The sequence below is a fragment of the Labeo rohita genome, chromosome 7, assembly GCF_022985175.1.
Source record: "Labeo rohita strain BAU-BD-2019 chromosome 7, IGBB_LRoh.1.0, whole genome shotgun sequence".
In the NCBI taxonomy this organism is placed as follows: Eukaryota; Metazoa; Chordata; class Actinopteri; order Cypriniformes; family Cyprinidae; genus Labeo; species Labeo rohita.
The window spans coordinates 30,629,684-30,654,368 of record NC_066875.1 but is presented as its reverse complement, the minus strand read 5'-3'; the positions used below and the strand labels follow the sequence as shown (position 1 = coordinate 30,654,368).

The following is a 24,685-nucleotide window of genomic DNA, read 5'->3' as shown; positions in this document are numbered from 1 at the left end:
GCATTAAATCTCACTAATGAAAGCAGGACTGAATATAATCATTTTCATATGGCTTGCACCTCAGAGCGAGCAGACGAAATAAATAATAATAAATTCGGTCATTGTTTTCGGAGGTGGATTGCTGCTGTTTGGGAACGCAGGCAGCTAATGTTGACTGTTGTGAAGAATTATTAAGTTTCTATGGTATTAAAAATTTTGATATAAAGACATTATTTAAAGTAAAAAATGACTATATTGTGATATATATCGTTACCTTGAAATAAAACAACTCATATTTACATAGTGATATGGTTTGGTTTGTACTAGTAGTAGCCTGCTAGCTTAATAATTCTGTTTTTTTTTTTTTTTCAGAATTCATATTTTATATTTTAATTATTATTCAATAATCACCTGTACAATACACAGGCGACAGTAGTGCTAACACACTATATTGATAGCGTACAAACTAAACAGCTATTTCCCAATCGCAGATCCATTTTTCTGGGGTCCTAATTGTTCTCAAGTCTGGTGTTCTGAGAAATTGGGTCTCCTTTAAGACCCCAAGCAATCCCGTTGGCTTAAATGGCTTTTAATGGCTATTCTCTTTAGTGCCTGATTACAATCGACTGCAAAATCACATATGTAGTTTAAGCTATAATGACCATTAATGTCCATATAATGACCGTTAATGTATGTTTTAGTTAGCTTATGTACTACCATAGCATTCAGGTACCTGATTAGCCTGATAGCTTAGTACAACCGCGAATGATGTTATGAGCATTTCAGTTAATGATTTTAGTTAAAATAATTGTCCTGTTGCTATTGTTTTGTATTTTTTTTTTTTCTTTAACAGAAGCTTACTTATACAGGTAAGGCTACTTAAACACAAATCACGTTTTATTTGCTGAGTAGCTGTGTAATAAATGGATATTTACAGCCAGCTGCAGCTGTAAATGGTATGCTTTTTAATATGAAGGTGCGTGAAATCAATACTTTAAACTCCTTGTCATGGTCTTTCTAAGTCCAGAGGAAAGTCACACCGTGATCATATGATCTCACATTGACTGAGCAGGTTGGTTTGTTGTGATGTCATGAAACGAGTGTCAGATAATCCATTACTCTGTCATTCACACATATCATCCATGCCATCCCGCAGGGGCGCTCTAATTCACTCTGACACTGCGGAGTTCCTCGCAGTAGGTGGTTGTTTTAAGGGTAGCTGGGCCCAAGTGTCCATTTGTCCTGTATCTCTCAGCAACTGCTTTCCTCAGCCACAGATTTAAGTATCCGTTGCAATTGAATGTAAAACACATCACAATGCAGCCTCACTGAAACATTTATGACTCTAAACTCTTGTTCTAGATGCACTTTTATCCTCTGGCTCAGTCTTTAGTATTCATCCACCGTGATAGGCAGAACACTGGTTGGAATGCTGCAGCGTGTATCATAATTGAACAAGTTTAAGCCTGATTGTACTTTATGTTCTGTTTAACGTGTAGTGTGTTTTCAAATGCTACACCATCTTAGGCTGTCGAGCCGCTGTCCCTGCTGGAAACAAACTGAGGCTGTAAAATAAATGAGATGTTGAATATGAAGGAGGGAAGGAAGGAAGCAGAATGAAGGGAAACAAGCTGCACGCTGCTTGACTCTGAAGGGGGAAAAACGTGTTTTTCAGTGTTCTAGAAAACTTCAGTGTTATTATGTATAAACTTACATCTGTCTGATATGTCTTATTAATACAGATTTTGGTAGCACTCCACAATAACGTTCTGTTTGTTAAGGGGATAGTTTACCCGAAATGAAACTTCTGTCATTAATTACTCACTCTAATGATGTTCCAAACCTGTAAGACCTTTGTTCATCTTCAGGACACAATTTAAGATATTTTTGATGAAATCCGACAGCTTTCTGACCCTGCATAGACAGCAATGCAACTACCACAGAGCACTTTAAATTGTGAAGGGGTATCTCCTCGTCCACCACCAGTGTGTAGCATCCACCTGGAAGATGCAATGGCAGTCATAGTGCGCCAGAACACCCACCGCACACCAGCTTACTAGTGGAGAGGAGACAGAGTGATGAACCAATCATTATTTGGGGATTGTCAGGAGGCCACGATGGTTAGAGGCCAGTGGGCAAATTTGGCCAGGATGCCAAGGTCACACCTCTACTCTTTTCGAAAGACATCCTTGGGTTTTTTATGACTAGAGAGAGTCAGGACCTCGATTTTAGGTCTCATCCGATGGACAGTATAGCGTCCCCATCACTATACTGGGGCGCCAGGACCCACACAGACCACACTGACCAGGCTCAACCCGGTAAAAATCACATTCCGGGGCGTAAAATACACGTTTCTGGCGGGGTTCCCCTGGTAAAATTCACATTCCAGGGACTAGATATCACTTTATTGGGGTCGCTTCAACCTGCGGACATGAAAAACAGCGCGTGGCAACAGTGTCAAAATAGCCCAATTCCACAGGAAAACAGCAAACTTGGCAACACAGTTGCTAACTGACATAGCATTTATTACAGTTGCCTATATAAACTATGAAATATATTTCCTGCTTCATTCTGTGATTAAAAATAGAAAAATTTGTAGTGTATAAACAAATCATAAAATTGCCATTTGGAAAATATAGGAAAAAATATTACGGAATTCAAATTATTGGTAATTGTTCAGCAGTGTATTTGATTTTTTTTTTTTTAAACATAAAAAAAATAAACAACAATAAAATAAAACATTTTTGACATTGCTGTCCCCCACTATGTCTATACAGGGTCAGAAAGTTCTTGGTTTTCATCAAAAACGTATTAATTTGAGTTCGGAAGATGAATGAAGGTTCTAACGGGTTCGGAACGACACGAGGGTGAGTAATTAATGACAGGATTTTCATTTTTGGGTGAACTATTTCTTTAAGTACAAGACATAAGTTAACTTGAGCTAACAAAAAAGAAAAAAATCTAAAGCATTTATTAATCTTAAATGTTATTTTCAATGTTTACTAATGGAATACTATGGATGTTTACTAATGGAATTACTAAAATTGTATTAAAAGTTTAATCTTTTCATAGTATTTAATAGGCCTAAGCTGATATAAATTAATTGTATTTTTATTAACTAGTGTTATCAAAGATGAAGTACTGTAACAAAACAAATTGTGTATTATTAGTTAATTTCAGTTAATGCATTAACAAATGTCAACTGTTGGGACCTTATTATGAAGTATTACCGATATTTGTACCGAGTTCTCAAAGGTGTCATAAATTGCTGTCTTAACTTTGTCTCATTGTGTAAGTAAATTATGTAACTACATTTTACATTAATCTTCAAACATTGTGCTTGCATGGATGAGTTCGGGCACAGTAATAGATCCGTAAAGAAATGAGATTGTTCATGGATTATAAAACCCGACTTGATGGAGAGGTTCACTAGAACAGACACCGGTCGCTGGTTCAACTCGAGTCTGGCTACATTAACAGGCAAGAGTTTTGTAAGCATGAGAGTCTATTGCCTTCACAGAATCACTGGAGGCCATTTTTAGGAAAAGCTTTTATTTTTTTCTTCTTTGCAGCTACTCTAGTACCTGTAGAGACTCTTTACTGGCTATAAACCAAGTACTTGATTGATTATTCATGGACAAATGCTCATGGAAAGGACAGGATATATCAAGTAGTCACCAAAAATTAGCAGCAAACCGAATTTAACGACGCAACTGAGACAGAAGCTCCAAAGTCAAAGTCAAGTTGTACTGCAGAGGAGATACCCAGCCAAATATACTGACTGGCCGGTCCCTTATTCCCAATCACCTGATCGCAGGGCACTTTCACAGCTCTCCAGATGTGAAAATGACTGTGTACAGAAATACTGTGTATGTATAAATCTGTATTTTCTTTTCCACTGCTGATGTTTTTTAGATTATGAATGCTAAGTATGAGTTGTTTGTTGCTTTTTATATTATTTTATTTGAATAAATCTGAGCTGTCCCCATCTCTGCTGTGTGTCATTGCAGGAGGATGTGACAGGAGGGCCGGCGGGGCAGAACACGTCCGCTTCCATTTGTCATAACGAAGCACTGTCATGCAAGGTGTGTGTGTTGAAACACTTTTACATCGGCATGTGTTTGTCACCCTGGGACGGATCCGTGTCCATCCTCGGCATTCCGTAAGTAAGTCGTGCACGCAAACATGTCGCACGCATAACGATGTCTACATCACATGAACACGCAAAGCCATCCATGTTCATGCAACATGCATGTTTAGCTAGGCGTAGAAATATGACATTTTGCTCAGCCGCACATTCATACATGGTTATGCATGGCTAACTTCACCCACATATTTCGCATTCTGAATTTCATTGGCTCAGACACCCCCCTCCTTGACGTGGCCACACACATACATAAACAGGCTCGTGCGGTAACCACGGCGAGATGGGGCTGTGAGGGTCGGCTGAGCCCCTCCAGGCCAGATCCTCCTTTCCACATGAGTGTGTCCAGTCTCCAGTCCTCACCCCCTCCCCTCTCCTTCGCTCTCCTCTTGGGCCACGGGCTGCAACATGGCTCTGAATACTCCAAAGACACACTAAATCAAATCCTCATCGCAAGCTGTGTCTTTTATTAGAGTTATATAAGTGTGTATGACGGATAGAAAGAGAGCGAGGGAGTTGCTCCTGTTTTTTAGCTCCGTGCTGAGGGGCGCCGGGTAGAAAATAGAGGTTTCTGAATGTTTATTGTCATGATTTAATTCACTAGTCTATAAAATTGTGTTTTAAGATTCCTTTGCCATTGTCTTACCTGTTCGGAATTCGAATTGATTCCCGCTGACCTTTGGCTTACGTAAATGAGTAGTTATAGCCTAAAACTGTGCAGATACATGGGGATTTTAAATCATGGTACTCAATCTTACTTGGTCTGATGCACTAAGGCGGGGGATCTCAAAGCCTAAAGGCTTCGAGGAGCTGTCACACATTTCTGATGTAATGTGGAGGCCAGATGCACAGTGGTACCACAATCAGAGGCTCAGTTGCTCCACTCATGCTGTCTCATACAGACACTAACACACACACATTCACACAGCGCCTCTCACAGCCAATTGAGGGTTGTTTTCAACAAAAGCAATGAAATTTTATGAATGCATCAGTCTCGAGTACTGTACTGTTTTCTAAAGAGGCAAGCTCCTGCATACACAAAGTTAAAGGATGGCAAGGGAGACAGGAGCTCTTCAAACAATTAGAAAGAGTATATAAATGATGGTGAATAAATAAATAACGATAAATATAAAATAGAAGCTTAAATCGTGGTGTGAATGAAGTGATGCTGTGATTTCCTGGTCATGCTGTCAATGTAATTATCATATTCACTTTATTATGATGATTGGCTGATGCATCACACAATAATACCCACCTCTTGTCCTCGCAACAGGTCTGTAAATCAGCCTGAATCAGATGAAACTGGTAGAATAATTACAGAGTGAACAAATCACCCACTCAAACATTTGGTCATGCCGACCTTGAAAAAATGAACTTGATAATTGAATTGAAATGAAAGGTGGTTTTTAGCAAATAAATTAAAGGAACAGCTCTGTCCCAGTCAGCATCAGTATATTTGTGATGTTTATCAAGAATTCCACAAATGTTGTTTTAAAATAGATATAAAATAGCTGTAAAGTAGCCAAACAACCGATATAAAAATATGTATTGCTGAATTATTGTAGTTGCTTTAGAAAAAACAAATACACTTGAGAATTTAATAATATATATTATATATTTAATATATTTTGTATATATGTATGTGTAACACACACACACACACACTGCATTCAATAGTTTAAGATCAGTAAGATTTTTTTTAAAAGAAATTAATACTTTTACTCAGAAAAGATAAAATAAATTGATTGAAAATTACAGCAAAAATGTTTACATAAATATAAAAAAAGCAGTTTTTGAACTTTCCATTTACCCAAGAATCCTAAAAAAAAGGTGTCATGGTTTTCCACAAAAAAAAAAACAACACAGCTGTTTTCAGCATTGATAATATTAGTAATAATAAATGTTTCTTGAGCACCAAATAAGCAAATTAGAATGAATCCTAAAGGCTCATGTGACACTGAAGCTTTAATTTAAAATTAGAACTAAACTAAAAACTAAAATTGAACTTGTACCATCAAAGCCATCACATTACAATGAAGTCAAATTTTAAATATATTAAACCAGAAAACTGTTATTTTAAATTGGTTAATGTTTACTTTTTACTGTATTTTCGATTGAGACTAAAAAAAAAACAACAACAAAAAAAATTCTAAATTTAATAAAAAAAAAATATATATATATATATATATATATATATATATATATATACACACACTACCGTTCAAAAGTTTGGGGCCAGTACATTTTTATTGTTTCTTTTTTTTTTCTTTTTTTTTTTTTTTTTTTTAAGAAATTAATACTTTTATTCACCAAGTTAATCATTAAAAGTTTATTAAAAGTTAATAATAAATAATTTACATTGTTATAAAATATTTCTATTTTGAATAAACACTGTACTTTTTAAACTTGTTATTCATGAAAGAATCCTGAAAAAATCACAGGTTCCAAAAAATATTTGGCAGCACAACTGTTGATATTATCCAACATTGATCATTCTAATAATAAATCCGCATATTAGAATGATTTCTGAAGGATCATGTGACACTTAAGACTGGAGTAACAGCTGATAAAAATTCAGCTTTTCATCACAGGAATAAATTCTATTTTAAAGTATGTTAAAATAAAAAACATTATTTTATATTGTAAAAACATTTTGCAATATTACTGTTTTTTTTTTCTATATTTTTAATCAAATAAATGCAGCCTTGATGAGCATAAGAGACTTCTTTAAAGACTATTACAAGTCTTACTGACCCCAAACTTTTAAACGGTAGTATATATATATATATATATATATACAACATAAATTTATGTAAATTTATGTTTATATCAGAACATAAATAATCGTATCACTCCGCTTGCGGTACTTCTTACAGTGAGTGTCATGCCCATTTCGCCCAATTCCAGTATCTTTTTATTAATATTACTGTCACAGTGTAGTTTTAAGAGGTTTTCAGGTGTGAATGTACTTGTTTATAGTTCAGATATACAGTTTGTTAATAAAGGTAACGTCTATTTAAAAATTTGCTTCAACATTTTCGGATATGTGAGCTCCAGCTGGTCAGCAGCCATTCAGAGTTCATGAATCCACCCGAGAGCGCCTTGCCTCGGCCAGATCTTCTGAAATTTACCACTGGCTCTGAAGTCTCTGTAGTGGTTGAGACATTAGATGTAATTCGTTTTGGGTAAATCTAATGGGCAGTCTTTGGTCTCATTAATCTAACATTTGTTCCTGAGAAGGAAGTTTTGACAAAATCTCATGTTTATGTAAATTCAGTGCATTGCCTTTGTACTTTTGACTGAATTGCAAAAGTGACGTTTTTGGAATTAGTAACAGAGGCTTTGGCTCAGCTGTTCAACTGTCAAACTTTTATTTGAATCTGTGGCGGAAGGAAATAGTTTTGTACAAAAGAGGGCTTTTAAAGACACTCCGTTGTTGTTTTGTATGTTTGTATTCACACACTCGTGCCGTTAAACTGTTGTATAAATGCAATATCACACTCGTAGACGTGAGATATGGCTGTATATCAGCACGCTGTGATTACCTATGGCCAAATCACAGCCGTGCCGACATACAGCCATATCTCGCTTCTACTCGTATGATGTTGCTTATTTATATATATGGCTTTACAGTTATTTCCACAACATGTGACTTAATGACATAAATCAGTTACATGTAATCATTCCTCCAGCCAGCCTTCCTAAAAGCCATGCTTTTAAGAATCTTCTCGCAATCGTGAATATAGTAGCCAGTGTATGCTTTCGTCTGCTATATCTGAGCTCAATAACTCTCATTACGATATCTTAGGTTGCAGATGGAGGGTGATTTGCCGACTTGCAAGGGTTTGCATCATGGCAGTGTCTCAGTCAGACATCCGTGAAGCCCCTCCTAAGCGCAAAACATAACTGGTGCTCATTTGAAAGTCTAATGTGCTAATATGTCGGTTAAACATGAGTTTATTTATTTAGTAAGGAATATGCAATGAAAACCACTAAATCAGATTTATTTCGCCGTTTCGGGAAAAAGCCTGTGCGTTTGTCTGCGTATGCGAGAATATTGCGCGACCAACTGTGTTTGTAATTGCCTGCACTTATTTGTGTTTGTGCATGGTTTTGAGTGCTAGCTCGTGCTGAGTGAGTGTTCTGCTGTGACAGTGTTGGTGACACACGCTGTCCTGTTGCAGGGGAGCATGCCTGATGAAAACAGTGGACTAGCAAACGCGTGACTAGCTCTACCCTTCTCCCTGCGCTGTTGCATCATCTGCCTCCAGGACATCTCACAGCAAACGGATTCTCTCGGACTGAAACGTCTCCATGTGATTGTTCCACGCAGCCCTAACAGGGCCGTAGATCACTCTCATTATCGTTACAGCTCAAATGTTTATGGACGCTGATGATATTCAAATCTACAGCACACAGAAGCAATTGGGAAATTACTTATTCCAATTACTTTTCATCTTTGTGTTATAGTTGATTGACAGCTAGTCATAGTGAAATGTGGTTGGAGGATCAAGGGCACGGATAAGAACGAGTTCTACCACAGTTCTCCCCAGCTCTCATTTAAACCGATTTAAAGCAAATGCATCATGGGACTTCAGACAGGCTTTCTGTACTTTATGTGCCTGATTGCTTGTTGGTTGATTTCCAGGGCTTCTTTTCATTTCAAAGCTTTCCAACTTAAATTCTACCAACGTCCAAGGCCACAGAATCTCCTTTCCCAGTGAAGGTTTTAGTCGTTGGACATGCTCTTTTCAGTTTGTTTTTTAATCAACACTTGTTTGATTTCAGTTTTTGTGAAGTCCAGCTCTTGCTCAGGTGTCTTTGATAACTTTGTCAAGATCAATATAGTTTGTCATTGTAGTGACCAATGGGTGAATGAAGACACAATTTTCCTCCTTTTCTCTTGTGTTTTGGGCAGATTGTGGTTGTCACTATTCAGATGAAGATGAGGGCAGACTGGTTTGTGACCAACTCTGTCAGACCCCATTATGTCAAACACACTTATTGTCTCTGTATGTCCCCCAAATATACCAATGACATCATCTGCATGCAGAGTACGGAAAATGATTCAGTGGTGCGGCGCACTTTGAGATAATGCAGAGATTTACGCATGGACGCAGACTGGAGCAGGAGTTCTTTCTTTGTTCTTCTCACTTTCTCCCCTCTGTGCCACTTTCTCTCTGTTTTTCTTGAGCAATTCTCTTATTCTCATTCTCTCCTCCAAACACTTGACAAGTTGCTTTTGATGACTCAGTTCTTTTACAGATTGTTTGCTCGGTTTAGGCCGGGGTGTGTTGGTCTTCGAGGGAGAAACAGAAGCACTTGTAAGGGTGTGGGAAAATTCTGCAGTTTTTCTAGTTTCTGTGGCATTTTGATTGGGCTAGTTGAAAAATGAACAGTGAACAGGTTTCTCTACAAGGGCACAAGTATTTTTAAATCGGTCAATTTATATAGATGCGCTGTATCGTTGGCACAATAAAATTGCCTGTTGCAGCTGATCAGGTGTTCTTGTTTAGAAAGAGTATTTATTTATGTCCACTACCTTTTGTACAATGAAGACAAAACGTCAAAAGAAAATTTATTGGGTCATTCAAGAAAATAGATGCTTTTTGTATCCCTTATACCATGTGCATAAATAAAGGCTTTAACAATAAATAGATGACACCAAATTGTACACTTTCAAAAATAAAGCTTCTTTATATGAAGAACCTTTAACATCCATTGGACTTTTCCTCTGCACAAAAAAATGCTCTTTAGAATGTTCATTTGTAGCTAAGAAAATAACACTTTAGTATAGAGAACAATTCTCCCTATTAACAAGTTACTTATTAGTATGCCTATTATTAACATATTGATTGTTTATTAGTACTTATAAAGCGCCTATTCTGCATGACCATTTTCTACATCCCTAATCGTACCCAATACCTAAACTTAACAACCTAAACTACCCTACTAACTATTATTAAGCAGCAAATTAGGAGTTTGAGGCAAAAGCCATAGTTCATGGTTTGTTAATAGCGAGAACTGGACCTTAAAATAAAGTGTGAGCGTTGTTTCTTTTAAGAACTGTTCACTGAAGGGGGGTGTCAAAATTATTCTTCTATGGTGTTTCAGCTAGACCCCCCTTTTGGAGCCTTTATTGTGAAATGGAACCCTCTGTATTAAGACTTGTATAGAGTAATATAATGTAAATGGTGTCTCTTACTGAAATATGTAGTAGAAAACCCATGAACGATTACGTTATTTTAAAAAATCCACACCGTTTTATGTACTTTTTGTACTATGGGGGCCCTATTATTTTGATGACGATTTTGATGGTTTATTTTGATGGTTGCACTTGTTGAACTACTGGCGTTACCTGTTGTTATTTTTACTGCAACACATCTTGGAAAAAAATACTGATATAATGACCACAGCTACTGAAAAAGCTTACAGGTGGTGATGGATATAAGCGTAGGCTTAAACCAAACTTCCGTACCATTGTTTTTGTCACGTGCTCAACAGACATGACTGTGATTGGCTACAATGATAAGCGCTTCACGCTTACACATAAGCACATTGGGAGCGTTTGAAAGCCGCGTTTGTCAGCGGATCCATTTATATGCAGATGTATTAGGGATACGCTGAAACACGTGGCTTTCAAACGCTCCCGATGTGCTTATGTTTAAGCGTGAAGCGCTTATCATTGCAGCCAATCACAGTCATGTCTGTTGAGCGCGTGAACACTATGGCCAATCAGTGATGTTTAAAAATCTGCGCTCAAATGTGAGCGGGAAATGGACGTTTTTAAAATTTCAGTACTGAAAGTACCAAACCCGGTACCTTTTGACAACTCTTTTATTTATATATATATATATATATATATATATATATATATATATACATATATATACACACACACACACATACACTTTAAATCAAATTCTAAAGACAAATAAACTACTTTCAAAACATACAATACTAATATTGCATTCAATATTTTTTTTATTCAGTCAAAACTACAAACGAAACAATGGTTGGTTATTCTGTGATCTTAACTGTAAATACCAAATCCTGTTTGTTCTTTGACACTGTGACCAAAAGAACGTACAGCTTTACAAAAACAGGCCTTCAATAAAAGAATGACCTTCCATCTAAACAACCTGTTATTAATACAGACAAATGAACATTCTATGACCAAAAATGCTGATTTTCCAGTTTTAGTGTTCTGCATTAGAGAACAGAATGTGCCTAGGGAGCAAAAGGAGTATTGACATATTTATTATCATAGACCAGCCCAAATGCATTCTTAAAATTTTCTTGCTGTCACTTATGTTTCATCATTCCTAGTCTCAAGTCAGTTTGAAAGTATGAGTTTTAAATGCATACCCACAGATGAGCACATTTGTGATGAATCTATAAGGGCAGCCCTTTCGCTGAATGGAGTCGAGCCCGGTTGCCCTGGCTCTTTTATCCTTTCCTAGAAAACACTAGCTCTGGAGGGATTTGCACCAGGCCGTAATTTTTTTTTTTTTCCAGTCCACTGAGGGAGGCTCTATCTATTTTTGGCATCACATGACAGACTACCGCAGCGTACCAAAGAGCCAAAACTCACACAATATCCTCCAGGCCTACAGCCAGGTGACATAAGGGCCCACTGTGAACAAAACAACAGGCTGCTGTTGTCAAACACAACTTTTGGACTTCGAAAAGCCTGATGCTATTATTCCACGACTTATGCAGTTTAGGGAGACAATTCGGTCCGAGAGCCAGACTTCAGAAATGAAAGAATTAAGGATGATAGAAAGCGAGAGAGTCCATTTTGATGAGCTTAGCTCAGTCTGTGAACCCGCAGCGAGATTTAACCTGAGATTCAATCAACAGAGTTTCGGCTCTAAACCTCTTATCAGCAGAATGTATCGCTGGAATTAATGCTGATAATTGACTAAATTCATTAAAATCTGTCTAAATCAAGGATTACGTTCTTCAGTCAAGTGAAAGTGAGCCTGAGGATAAGCTCAGACATCTAGAAAAGCTCTGAAAGTTGTTCTTGGCAGCTCTACTTTTTGACCTCAGCTGAAAAGTACAGTGAATATTACAGCCTGAGGTATCATTGCAAACAAATGTACTTGTTAAATTACTTTTTTGGAATAGATTGAAGCTAAACATCAAGTCATACATCATCTCTTTTTTGTTTTATCATTACTGTCATCAATTATACTCGACATCATACACTAGTTTTAAACTGTATATTGGTTTGTGAGTTTAACCTCTCTAAGAAGAGATTGTAATTTTCCCACAATTCTCTGTGAATGCAGGCCTTATTTCTTGGCTTTTACTGTACGCAAACAACTGGGCGAATCCAACAAGGATATGGCAGCTAGGAGACTAGCCAGGAACTAACCAACTGCCAGGAAACATTTACAGAGTTTCTGCACCTTACTAAAGCCTAGCAATCGAGCATGATCCTCAGTCATCACTGCTCTTAACAACACACATTCACAGAGGAAAAGGAGAACACATCTGGTCCTTATTGGAACCAGAGAAAAATGAGTCCAAGCCAAACTAATTATTCAGCACCACAGAGAGGTATTAATACAAAAAATATTTACTTACGTCATCGCAGGGTTACGTGTGGGATAGTCTCGTCTAGCCAGATCTTTGGCAATAATCTGGTCCACATTGCAGCTTTTTCTGGCCAAGAACCTTCTGCTTACTCAGGAAGAGCGGACTGTCTGACATGTTTGACCCCTTGAGATAACCAGAGAAATGAACTACATCTGCCATGCTGGCATTGTGCTTCTGACTTCTTATGTTCTTTTTAAAGGGATAGTTCACCCAAAAATGAAAATTTGGTGCCCTGCTTACCCCCAGGGCATCCAAGGTGTAGGTGACTTTGTTTCTTCAGTAGAATACAAACGAAGATTTTTAACTCAAACCGTTGCAGTCTGTCAGTCATATAGTGGCAGTCAATGGCATCCACGGGTTTGAGAGTCAAAAAAACATACACAGACAAAATCAAATTAAACCCTGTGGCTCGTGATGATACTTTGAAGTGTTAAAAGAGAAGTCCACTTCCAAAACAAAGATTCACATATAATGTACTCACCCCCTTGTCATCCAAGTTGTTCATGCCTTTCTTTCTTCAGTCGTAAAGAAATTGCTTTTTAAGGAAAACATTTCAGCATTTTTCTCCATATAATGGTCTGCTATGGTGCCCTGATTTTGAACTTCCAAAATGCAGATTAAATGCGGCTCCAAACAATTCCAAATATGGTTGTAAACGATCCCAGCCGAGGAAGAAGGGTGAGTACATTATATGTGAATCTTTGTTTTGGAAGTGGACTTCTCCTTTAAGGCACAAAACAATCAGTCTGTACAAGAAACTCAACAGTATTTATATCATGTTTTACCTCTGATCTACCACAATGTCCAACTGTCTTGAGTGCGAGCAAACATTATCTTTTAGTTTTTAATCGGTTGCAACAATAAGGATAAGCACAAGTAGTTACTATTTTGAGTAGACGTCATACCCACAATCTCACTGTATAACCAGTGAGTGACTTATACGTGCAACAGATCACTTCCACGCATGGTCTACCATGTCAGAGCACGTTGACGTGTCACGCGCCGACTGTTGTGAGCACGCTTAGACATTACGGTGGATAAGAGGTAAAAAAATAAAAATAAAAAATATATGAATGCTGTTCAGTTTCTTGCACAGACCAATTGTTTCATGTTTTAACACCTCAGTGAGCTGCAGGGTTTCATTTGGTTTTATATCCCATTGACTGCCATTATATGACTGACAGACTGCAACGGTTTGAGTTAAAAATGTTCTTTTGTATTCTACTGAAGAAACAAAGTCACCTACATCTTAGATGCCCTGGGGGTAAGCAGATAAACATCAAATTTTCATTTTTGGGTGAACTATCCCTTTAAATGTTTTTCTAACATTCATTTCTTTATATCATATTATTTTTATCATTTATATATTTGAGTGTATTTTCTTGTTCTCTGCACAGGTCAGCAGTTTATAATAGCACTAGACACAGCCTGATTTTGCATTATTGTAAGCAATACAACATACTAGAGGGACAGTAAGAAATGAATAGGATGCATCAAATTAATCAAAAATGACCGTAAAGATGTTTTTTTTTAACTATCAAAGAACATCTTAAAAAATTTTATCTTAAAAAAAGTATCATGGTTTCTATAAAATTTACAAAAGGAGACGTATTATGCCCCTTTTTACAAGATGAAATATAAGTCTCAGGTGTCCTGAGAATGTGTCTGTGAAGTTTCAGCTCAAAATACTCCATGATAGGGTTTTCTGAGCACACACATCCGAAGCATGCGCACAAAAAAGCGGGTGTCACACAGCATGTGAGTACTAAAGTAAATTCTCTTTCATGTCTTATTGCGCTTAAACTGTCAAATACACACAAGTTCATGTTAAAAACACACGCGAGTTACAAAAACAGTCGGTTATGTCTGTGAAGATAAACAGCTGGGAAAGAAATCACGTTTATATTAGATCTGTGTGGCAGCAGTGTAATATACAGTAAATAACTCAATAAATCCACTGCTCTCTTGTCTCCTCTGAGGCTGAGACTCTAAATAGTGTTCTGTGCTCGTCTGTGCAGCCAATGACAGAACAGTTAGCATGCTTTGCTCGAACTTTTGCCATGGCATTAGCACTGGTACACCACTGTCGCTTGCGAAAACAAAATGACGGCGCTGTGGGTGGAAACGTGCAGATTAAGGGGCGGTAATATTATAATAAGAGAGCAAAATCTGACGCGCTTGTTTTTTCACATGCTTGCAGAAAGAAGCTTGGCAAAAAAAATTCCTGGATTGTTCTTTTTCACGTTTTCTGGGTTAGTAAATGCAGTGGAGTCCCAATTATAGCACTTAAACATGGAAAAAGTCAGAGTTTCATGATATGTCACCTTTATTGGTACATAATTGTTTATGTACACTTTCAGTGGACATGACTGCATGCTATTGTAGTAAGTGACCTACTTATATTGTGATACTCTACCTTAAGAGCTTTTAGATGCATTTGGCAGATGCCTTTTATCCAAAGCCACTTGCATTTTTTCAGTTCATGCATTCCCTGAAAATCAAACCCATTTGCTAGCGCAGTGCTTTACTGGCCAATATATAAAACATTTAGTGAAAACTCCAATGATCAACAGATGATACACAACAGCTCTGCTGATGAAAACTGAAACGATATCATTTTCACTCCACCATTTTAAATGCGGTCATTTACCATCTCAGCCAAACCACTGTGGACTAATTTATTCCGCACACTTTTGGAGGGCTGTATGAAAACTGCGATGTCATGCCACATATTGGCTGGATAATGATGACTCATATGAGCGTTTGTATGCTCACTGAAGAGTTGGTGTTTAGCTGAAGTGACTCAGTGGCTCTTTACAGTGTTTCATTGGCAGCGTGTAGTTGCAGAGCAAGGTTGTAAAATGAATAATGTGCATGGCTGCAACCAAGCTAATTTGCAATAGACCGAATGAACCTACTCTTCAAACAGGCTTTGCCTGTGAAATCACTTTATTTATCAAGTGATCAACGCAGTGTTCCTGTGCATAAGTCTATACTAACGTGAACGCGAGGGAGCGATAAAGAGATAGGTCTGTGGTGGGCGTTTGACTGCTCTTGAGGAGCCAACGTTGTGGGAGGGATCCCAAAGTGCACACACGCTCCTCGAACGCTGGCAAAACATTTACCCAATATCCAAGCAATGTCTATGATGATTGCATAAGATTAAGCTAGCTAGTTTTTGCTAGCTAAAATGATAGATAAACACCAAACTTTTGAGTCAAAGCGATATGAGACATATGCACTCGAGCCCTTTCTCTTAATCAGATTGGTTAGATCATGTCTCTGCTGCTGCTTTGAACCACTTGAATATCAGACAAGAATACAACTAAGCTAAGTGCTGCCTAAGGCTTAACCTAACCTGCGACGGACTACTGGGACGTCACAAGAGAAGAAGAGCGACCCGATCATTTACACAAAATGAAGTGGACCAGTAAAACCACATTAGGGGGCCGTTGTACTGACGCAACCTTCTCCAGAACTGGAGATTCACTAAGATGTACATTTTAAATGATGTGGATCATACACATGCATTTTACAAATAATCATATTATATTAGCTTAATTTCCATGTAGTTGAATAAAATATCTGAATACAGTCAAGATCAAAAACCCAAACATTTGCATGTAAAGTTTGCAGCCGAAGAACAAATGCTTCATGTTCATTCTGGAAGTTTTTCTGAATCATAAATCAGCACAGGTGTATTCATCTTCACAGAGCGATACAGGAGAAGGTCAGAATACACCTCTGCTATATGTCATTATTTAGAGTCAGCCAAAGAGTTCATCGCCCACAAACTCATCCACATCTCACTGATGACTGTGTCGTTATGAAACCGTTGCCGTGGCACTCGTGCTTTGGCAGGTGGCTGCAGGGAGTGAACGATTCCTGGCTCTGACTATCTGTACAGAACAATGCCAAAATATTACAACAAAACAAAACAAAAGAATAATGTGGAATAGGTCCATACAGAGAGGTCAGATAAATGTATTATTCAGACACTGGACTTGGACATGTAACGTCAGACGTCCGTGATGACTGGACATGTCAAACTGACACAACACAAGTTGTCATATTTAAATGAATGCCAATGCATAATATTTCAATTATAATGGTTACGCTATTGTTGAAAGGTTTGTTAAGGTTAGGTAATGAAAATACAGGTGTTCATTGTTAGTTCATGTCAATCCACAGTGCATTAACTAATGTTAACAAGCACAACTTTTGATTTTATGAATGCATTAGTAAATGAAATGAAATGAATACGCTACCAGTCAAAAGTTTTTCAACTGTAAGATTTTTAATGTTTTTTTAAAGAAGTCTCTTCTGCTCACCAAGGCTGCATTTATGTGATCCAAAATACAGCAAAAGCAGTAATATTGTGAAATATTTTACTATTTAAAATAACTGCTTTCTATTTGAATATATTTTAAAATGTAATTTATTTCTGTGATCATATCTAACTTTTAAGCATCATTTATGCAGTCTTCAGTGTCACATGATCCTTCGGAAATCATTGTAATATGCTGATTTGCTGTTCAAGAAACATTTTTCATTATTATTATCAATATTTAAAATGGTTTAGTACATCTTTTTCAGGATTCTTCGAAGAATTTAAAGATTTAAGAAAACAGCATTTATCTGAAATAAAATGCTTTTGTGTAAATATATATATATATATATATAATATTATATATATATATATATATATATATATATATATATATATATATATAATAGAAATTTATACTTTTATTTTGCAAGGATGCTTTAAATTGATCAAAAGTGATGATAAAGACATTTAGAAAAAATATTTCTATTTCAGATAAATGCTGTTCTTCTGAGCGTTCTATTCATCAAAGAAACCTGAAAAAAATTCTACTCTGCTGTTTTCAACATAATGATAATAATAATAAATGTTTTTGAGCAGCAAATCAGAATATTGGAATGATTTCTGAAGAATCATGTGACTGGAGTAATGATGCTAAAATTTCAGCTTTGAAATCACAGGAATAAATTACATTTTAAAATATATTCAAATATAAAACAGTTGTTTTTAAATTAATACATTTTGAAGTTATTTTAAAAAGTAAAAATATTTCAAAATCTTATTGTTTTTGCTGTGGATCAATTAAATGCAGGCTTTGTTGAGCAGAAGAGAGAATTTCTTTAAAAAAAAAACATTAAAAGTCTTACTGTTCAAAAACTTTTATTAAGATTAATAAATGTTGTAGAAGCATTGTTCATTCTTAGTTCATGTTAACTAAAGTACTTAACTAATGTTAATTAATAAACCTTATTGTTTTTTGTTTTTTTTTTAAACCTGTCTCCTTTTCACCTAGGGCTATAAACACTGAAACAACAATTTTAAATAACTACTTTCTTTTTTTAAATATAATTTATTCCTGTGATGGCAAAGCTGGATTTTCAGCAATCCTTACTTTAGTCTTCAGTGTCACATGATCCTTTAGAAATCATTCTAATATGTCATTCTAATATTCTAATAAATCAGTCACCACATTCCGAGGTAAGTTATTCCCCAATAACAACAGGTAGAAACTAATAACACAGGTTCATCCAGGTAACTACTAACTGGCACAATTCACTTGCCAAGAATATTTTTTCTTTGTGGAAGCTTTGCGTTTAGTTGGCTATTAAAATATTAAAACTCAAATCAATATTCTGTGTACAGTTATTTAATTAAGTCATCCTGGTATCGCGGTCCCGCTCTCTCTTGTTTCATACAAACGCAGCTGCTGCTATTTTGCGACGATTGTAAGATAAACTGGTAAGATTTTAAAACAGTTTCATCTTAATTTCCAAATCTTTATTTTTTTGAAAACCATAATATATTTTTTAGGAAAAGAACAGCAGTTATTTGAAATAGAAATGTGTTGTAACATTTGTTGTTTTTTGTTTTTATATTGTTTTTTTAATCTTACTGACCCCAAACTTTTAAAGGGTAGCATAAATTAAGAATATTTTCATAGTAACATTTCTGTCCATTCTGCACTCAAATCTACTGTATGACTGCAGAAGATTCAGAATTGTGTGGTTGAGTAATATGGAGTAAACTTTGCTCACAAAAAACCCCAAAACATAAGGGTCTAGTTAAAAAAAAATGACACAGTTTTCATTTTCAAGTGAACTAACCTTTTAAGTGATTTGATAAGACCTTTATTAGCTTTGAATCCGTGTTGCACTCAGAGATTAGCTGATGTATGAGAAAGGGCAAGCTGCATACATATGTCACTGCAGGTCTGAAGTGGGTAAGACTAGGACGCTGGCTTTTATTCAGATACTGGCTGGGATGTGGCCTGGATTTGGATGTGCTTTGATTCAGACGACTGATGGGGGATCAGTTTATCACAAAGAGCAGAAGCCTTGGTAGTATTCTGGAAAGGGCAAGTGAATAGTAAACCTGAAGTTTTTTGGGCCACTGCATTACATTTGCAGAAAACAATATATTAGTGAAATATTGCACAGCCAGTGATTTTACAATACAATTAGAGCTGTTTTTGATTCAGCCAAGATGGCCAAAGTGAACTACATGAAATGACAAGCATTATATTTGAAAGTCAAGACATTACAGAGAGTTTTTCGACATTCAGAAGTTACCCTTTTATGATTCACTGGAGGCAGATCAGATAAATTTTGCCCATATGTGATGCAATGACAGCGTAACATCATCCAGAGGAGACACCTGCCTTGGCCAAAGAGTAAATCTCATAGACCCTCTATTAAAGAAAAAAAATGCTGCTTACACTTTATTTTGTTAATATGGGTTAATGATAAAAATGTGAAAAGCATCTCTAAGGACAAATGTGCCATCTGTTTGCAGCATGTGCAAGTCTGTCCTTTGCCACCCAGCACAATGTCAGGACACCACTCCCTGTTTACTTGTCTAAGCAGTGCTGTTTTAGTATGACAGAAATACTATTTTATAGTTTTTATAAATATTTTGAATTAGTTAAATTTTTATTATCTGTTATCTTTACGATTTTAGTTAAAGTTTTAGTCATTTTAATGTGTTTTGTCCATTTTATTAGTTACTGCTTTTTAAAAATATGTCTAGGTAGTTTTTATTACTTTTTGGTTTAGTTTTACTTATTTTACTTATTTTAGTAAATAGTCAAAACAAAAAAAAAGTCAAGTTAACTAGCTGAAATAAATAGGTTTGAAAAAAATTATATTTCATTTTATTTCATGTAATAAAAGTTTTTTTATGGTTTTAGTTTTATTTTACTGTAATTACCTTAATACCAAGTTTTTTTTTTTTTTAATGCCTACAATAATACATACATAAAATACACTACTTTTTGAATGTTTGGGATAAATTAGTTTGTGCTTTGTTTTGTCTTTTAGATGCATAAAGCTGATTAGATATTTATAATGTTACAAAAGACTTATATTTCAAATAAATGTTTTATTTATTTATTTATTTTTACTTGTTTATGTACTTACACTGTATTTTTTTTATCTGCTTTTCCTGTATTTTGAATTTTGCACTTTATTACATTGTGTCTTAGAGTTAACGGAAATGTCTGTGAAATTATCAGATAATGTCCTGGCATATATATATATACACACACACACACACAGTGGCATGCTAAGATTTGGGAACCCCTTGCAGAATCTGTGAATAATTTGAACAAAATAAGAGAGATCATACAAAATGCATGTTATTTTTTATTTAGTACTGTCCTAAGTAAGATATTTTACATAAAAGATGTTTACATATAGTCCACAAGACAAAAAAATAGCTGAAATTATTAAAATAACCCCCTAAAAAGTTTGGAAAACCTTGGTTCTTCATACTGTGTGTGGTTACCTGGATGACCTATGACTGTTTTTTGTTTTGTGATGGTTGTTAATGAGTCCCTTGTTTGTTTTGAACAGTTAAACTGAGCACTGTTCTTCAGAAAAATACTCAAGGTCCTGCAGACTCCTCAGTTTTCCAGTATCTTTTGCATATTTGAACCCTTTCCAGCAGTGACTGTATGGTTTTGAGATCCATCTTTTCACACTGAGGATAACTGAGGGACTCAGATACAACTATTAAAAAAGGTTCAAACATTCACTGATGCTCCAGAAAGAAACATGATGCATTAAGAGCCAGGGGGTGAAAACTTTTTGAATTTGAAGATCAAGGTAAATTGTACTTAATTTGTATTCTGAGAAACATGCAAGTATCTTCTGTTGCTTCCGAAGGGCAGTGCTAAATGGGAAAAAATGCTATTTCAACAAAATAAGAAAAATTGGCCATCCTGTTCAAAAGTTTTCACCCCCTGAATCTTAATGGATTGTGTTTCCTTCTGGAGCATCAGTGAATGTTTGAACCTTTTTTAATAGTTGTGGTTGAATCCCTCAACTGTCCTCAGGGTGGAAAGATGGATCTCAAAAGCATGCAGTGTTGGCAAGCCAAAAAGACTCACAAAAACATTTCAAACCCTTACTGACTCCGAACTTCCTAAAAAATACTGTAGTGCTACTCGCTCGTATAAATGCAGAATGTGAAATGCACAGCTGTTGTGATATTCTCAAGAGCGTCATGATTGTGAAACCTCAATTTTAGTGTCCGTGGTGAAGCCGCTGGCAGCCTCCTGAGGGAAGACCACTGGGTACGAGACAACTCTCCATCCTGTGCCAAAGCTTGCAGGGCCTCCCCGTCTTGTTCGGCCCTGCCGAGTTTACAGTCGTGGTGACTGGCGCCAAGTAGCAGTCTCACGCTGCTACTGAATCATGAAGCCGTTTCACACTGAAGCAAGAGAGTGTGTGTGAGACTGAAGACAGATTGAATGATTGTAGCCGTGTACAGTCATGCCAGTTCATGACCGCTGCCCTGTGAAGCACTTAGCAGAGTCTTAGAAGCGATTACAGTGACTTCTCAAGTGACAGATATCAAATTCTCTTTTATTTTTGAACGAGTGCTTAAAGGAGTTTAGCAGCCATGACATATAACCCGGTCATTTGGACTCTGTTTTTTTTTTCTAATAAAAATTATTTTAAAAAAATAAAGCAACAAAAAATTGAGGTTTAAAATAAATTTAACAAAGATAATATGATTAGTACATTGATAGTATTAATACAATAAAGTAAGCATACAGGCAGTCTTTATTCTGTTTTAAGATTTACTTCCAGGTCTTTTCTGTTTTCTTTTCCCATCCTGCTGTTAATTTGTACTGTAACAAAACCTTTTGCATCAAGTACAGTAGCTGCTTTAAAAAAAAAGAATATTTTTTATTTATTATTCATAGTGCTATTCCTGTAGGGCCCTATGATAGCCGCGATGCGGAAAACGAAGACAGAATCGCGGAATCCATAAAAATGTCCTGTTTTCCTGCATTTTACTGTTTTTTAGAAAAACTATTGTAATATATACAAACAGAAACTTGAAGGTCTTCACAGCAACCCATCAAAATAAAAGTTGATAGTACTACTACTAATAAAATTATTATTAAAACATTATTTTTAAGGAATATTAACAAGAATTTATTTACCAGAAAAATATAAAAACACAGTGTTTCTGAAAACAAAAAGAAATAGATAAAATAGTTATAAAAAAAATATTAAAGCAATTAATTAGAGATGCTTTTGATTATTAACATTTAATGAAACCATTAAAATGGAATTCAGAAAATGAATGGAAAACACAGAATTTGCTAAAAATAAAACTGAATTTGAGAAGATAGATAAATAAATAAATAAATAAATGCGTAAGGTGAAATAAAATAAAAGGTATTTCATAGGGCATTAAAATTGTAATTTAAAAAAAAAATAAATAAAAAAAAAAAAAAAATTACTGTTAAATTGTCTTTTTTTTTTTTTTTTTTTTTTAAATTTAACCATTAAAAAAGAGTCTAGAAAAATTAAAGTGGAAAAAAAAAAAAAAAAAAAAAAAAAATCCAGACATATTCAATGGAATTTGGAAGAAAATAAAGTGGAATTTGTGAAAAACTAAAACAGATTTCACAGGGCCCTATTCATGCCTTTATCTTTATTTGAATTTATTTTGGTCTTATTTGCTCCTACAGCAGTTTCCTTATTCCCTGCCCTATAAGGGCCAAACAGTATGACCTTGAGTTTGTAATGCCTTGATCTGAAGTGTCAGATGAACCTTGACTTTTCTCAGGGTCGGCCCCTGTTCTGAATCAGACAAACACAGGAGGATGACAAAAGCATCACAGAAAAACCTTATACTGTAAGACCATTACAGGAAACTAAGATAGACCAATTCACCTAAATGATTGAAGGAAACCAATTGCTTTTAAGCAATTAGTATCATAGTATTTATGATTTTTAATTAGATCTTTGCATTAAAACCAGTAATATCTTTGAAACATATTAGATAGCATTTTGCTTGCTGGTTTATTCGTTCGCCGTAATTAGCTGATTTGTACATTTTTCAAATTCGTAAGTAGCAGACTGCATTATTGCCAGGCTAAAACCGTAGTTTATTCCCCTATATTTTATAATGCATTAGAAACAGGGCTGCTGTACAATATATTACAGTTATTATTCCTCTGGCTCATGATAACACAGGCGCACTTCATCACCACAAGTCAACTGTTCTTACATTCTTAAATTTTCGATATACGAGCCAGCGCAGGCAGTGTGACAGAATAGCTGAGGAGCACATTAAGATCACATATTATGTTCCTGGGAGTGAAGGCAGCAGAGAGGGTGAGTTATGCACACACACCTTGTACACATTCATAAGATAAGTAGACCCTGGAGCAGCTCTGGGTGAGTAGCCACAGGATGGATGTTTTAGAGGGATTTACAGCAGTGACGGCTTGTAAACATTTTTAGGCACGAAGCCAATGAGAAATAGATGAAGAGAGAGTTCCTCTGATCTAACCTACCCGGGCTCTCCTCGCCTCAGCCGAGGAAGCGCTAGCGCCAGAGCATTTTTAACCAGCCATTACCTAGAATTAGAACGTTAGAACGCTCGTTTACAAATCTCTGCAAATGCGAGACAATAAACAGATGTTCAGGCAACGTTTTGGTGTGTGCGCTGTGTGTTACCTTGCACGTCGCTGAATCGCTTTCACACTCAAGTATTCCAGATGGAGTTAGAACTCAGCGCTTCAGCTGAGGCAAAATGTTTGTCGGCGAAACAGCGAATGCACATCTCAACCCAGCATGTTAGATCTTTTTATACGAATTTATTTATTTATTTCCGTGAGCGCTCCAAGGCCAAGCAGCAGACCCTCTGCAGGTAGTCCTGTTCATCACAGAGACAGCATGTGGATCTGAGCTTAGCCAAGTCCAATCCCAGCCCCTCTCCGCCTGTCACTTAGCCAGCACAGTGTGACACATTCAAAGCCTCTCCACTATTCATTAGCATAGAAGCTCTGTAGAATGAAATAAATATCTTTCCCTGCCTCATCAGTTTGAATTTGAGGAAGGAATGGTTACGTAAGTCTGCTAAATTTATCAATGCTCATTTTATGCAAAGCCCAAGCTTACAGGCGGAGCCTCCAACAGGAGGATGCCTTTCGTTTCCCCCCAAGTCATTTTATTCTATTTCTGTCCGTGAAAGAGGAGGAAAAGATGCGAGATCTTAAAAAAGTCGGGCCATTTTTAGCAAATGCTTCTTGGTTTGGGGGCCAAAATGAGCTTGGCTTTGCAGTCCGTCAAATTAAGCATCCATGAGAAATTCATTTGTGACTCGACTCGGTGTTTGGGGGCAAAGCACTGCAAAAGAAAAGAGAACATATATAGTGTCATTGAAATAGCTTTGTACATAGCAAAATGAAAGAGTCTTGTAGTGTGTGTGTGTGTGGTTTGAGTCTTTGATGAATGAATTGGTATTCTAACAGTGTGAGGCTGGAAGTGAACTGCTCTGCTCCCACAGGAAACTGTTAGTGTCCCTCTTTCTTTCTGTCTCTCTCTTCTCTTTCTCACTTACTCTCTCTGTAAGGCTGAATGATATGCCCCATGCCTGTGAGCTGC

At 36.3% G+C, this 24,685-nt stretch overlaps 1 long non-coding RNA gene across 1 annotated transcript in view; it reads left to right on the top strand.

Annotated features, from left to right (window-relative positions):
* Window positions 1-24,685, top strand: part of LOC127168334 (uncharacterized) — a 66,968-nt gene that overhangs the window by 5,767 nt on the left and 36,516 nt on the right. Inside the window, exon 2 of the long non-coding RNA XR_007828097.1 lies at window positions 3,990-4,145. This is a non-coding gene — a long non-coding RNA (uncharacterized LOC127168334). The remainder of the gene's footprint in view (window positions 1-3,989; window positions 4,146-24,685) is intronic.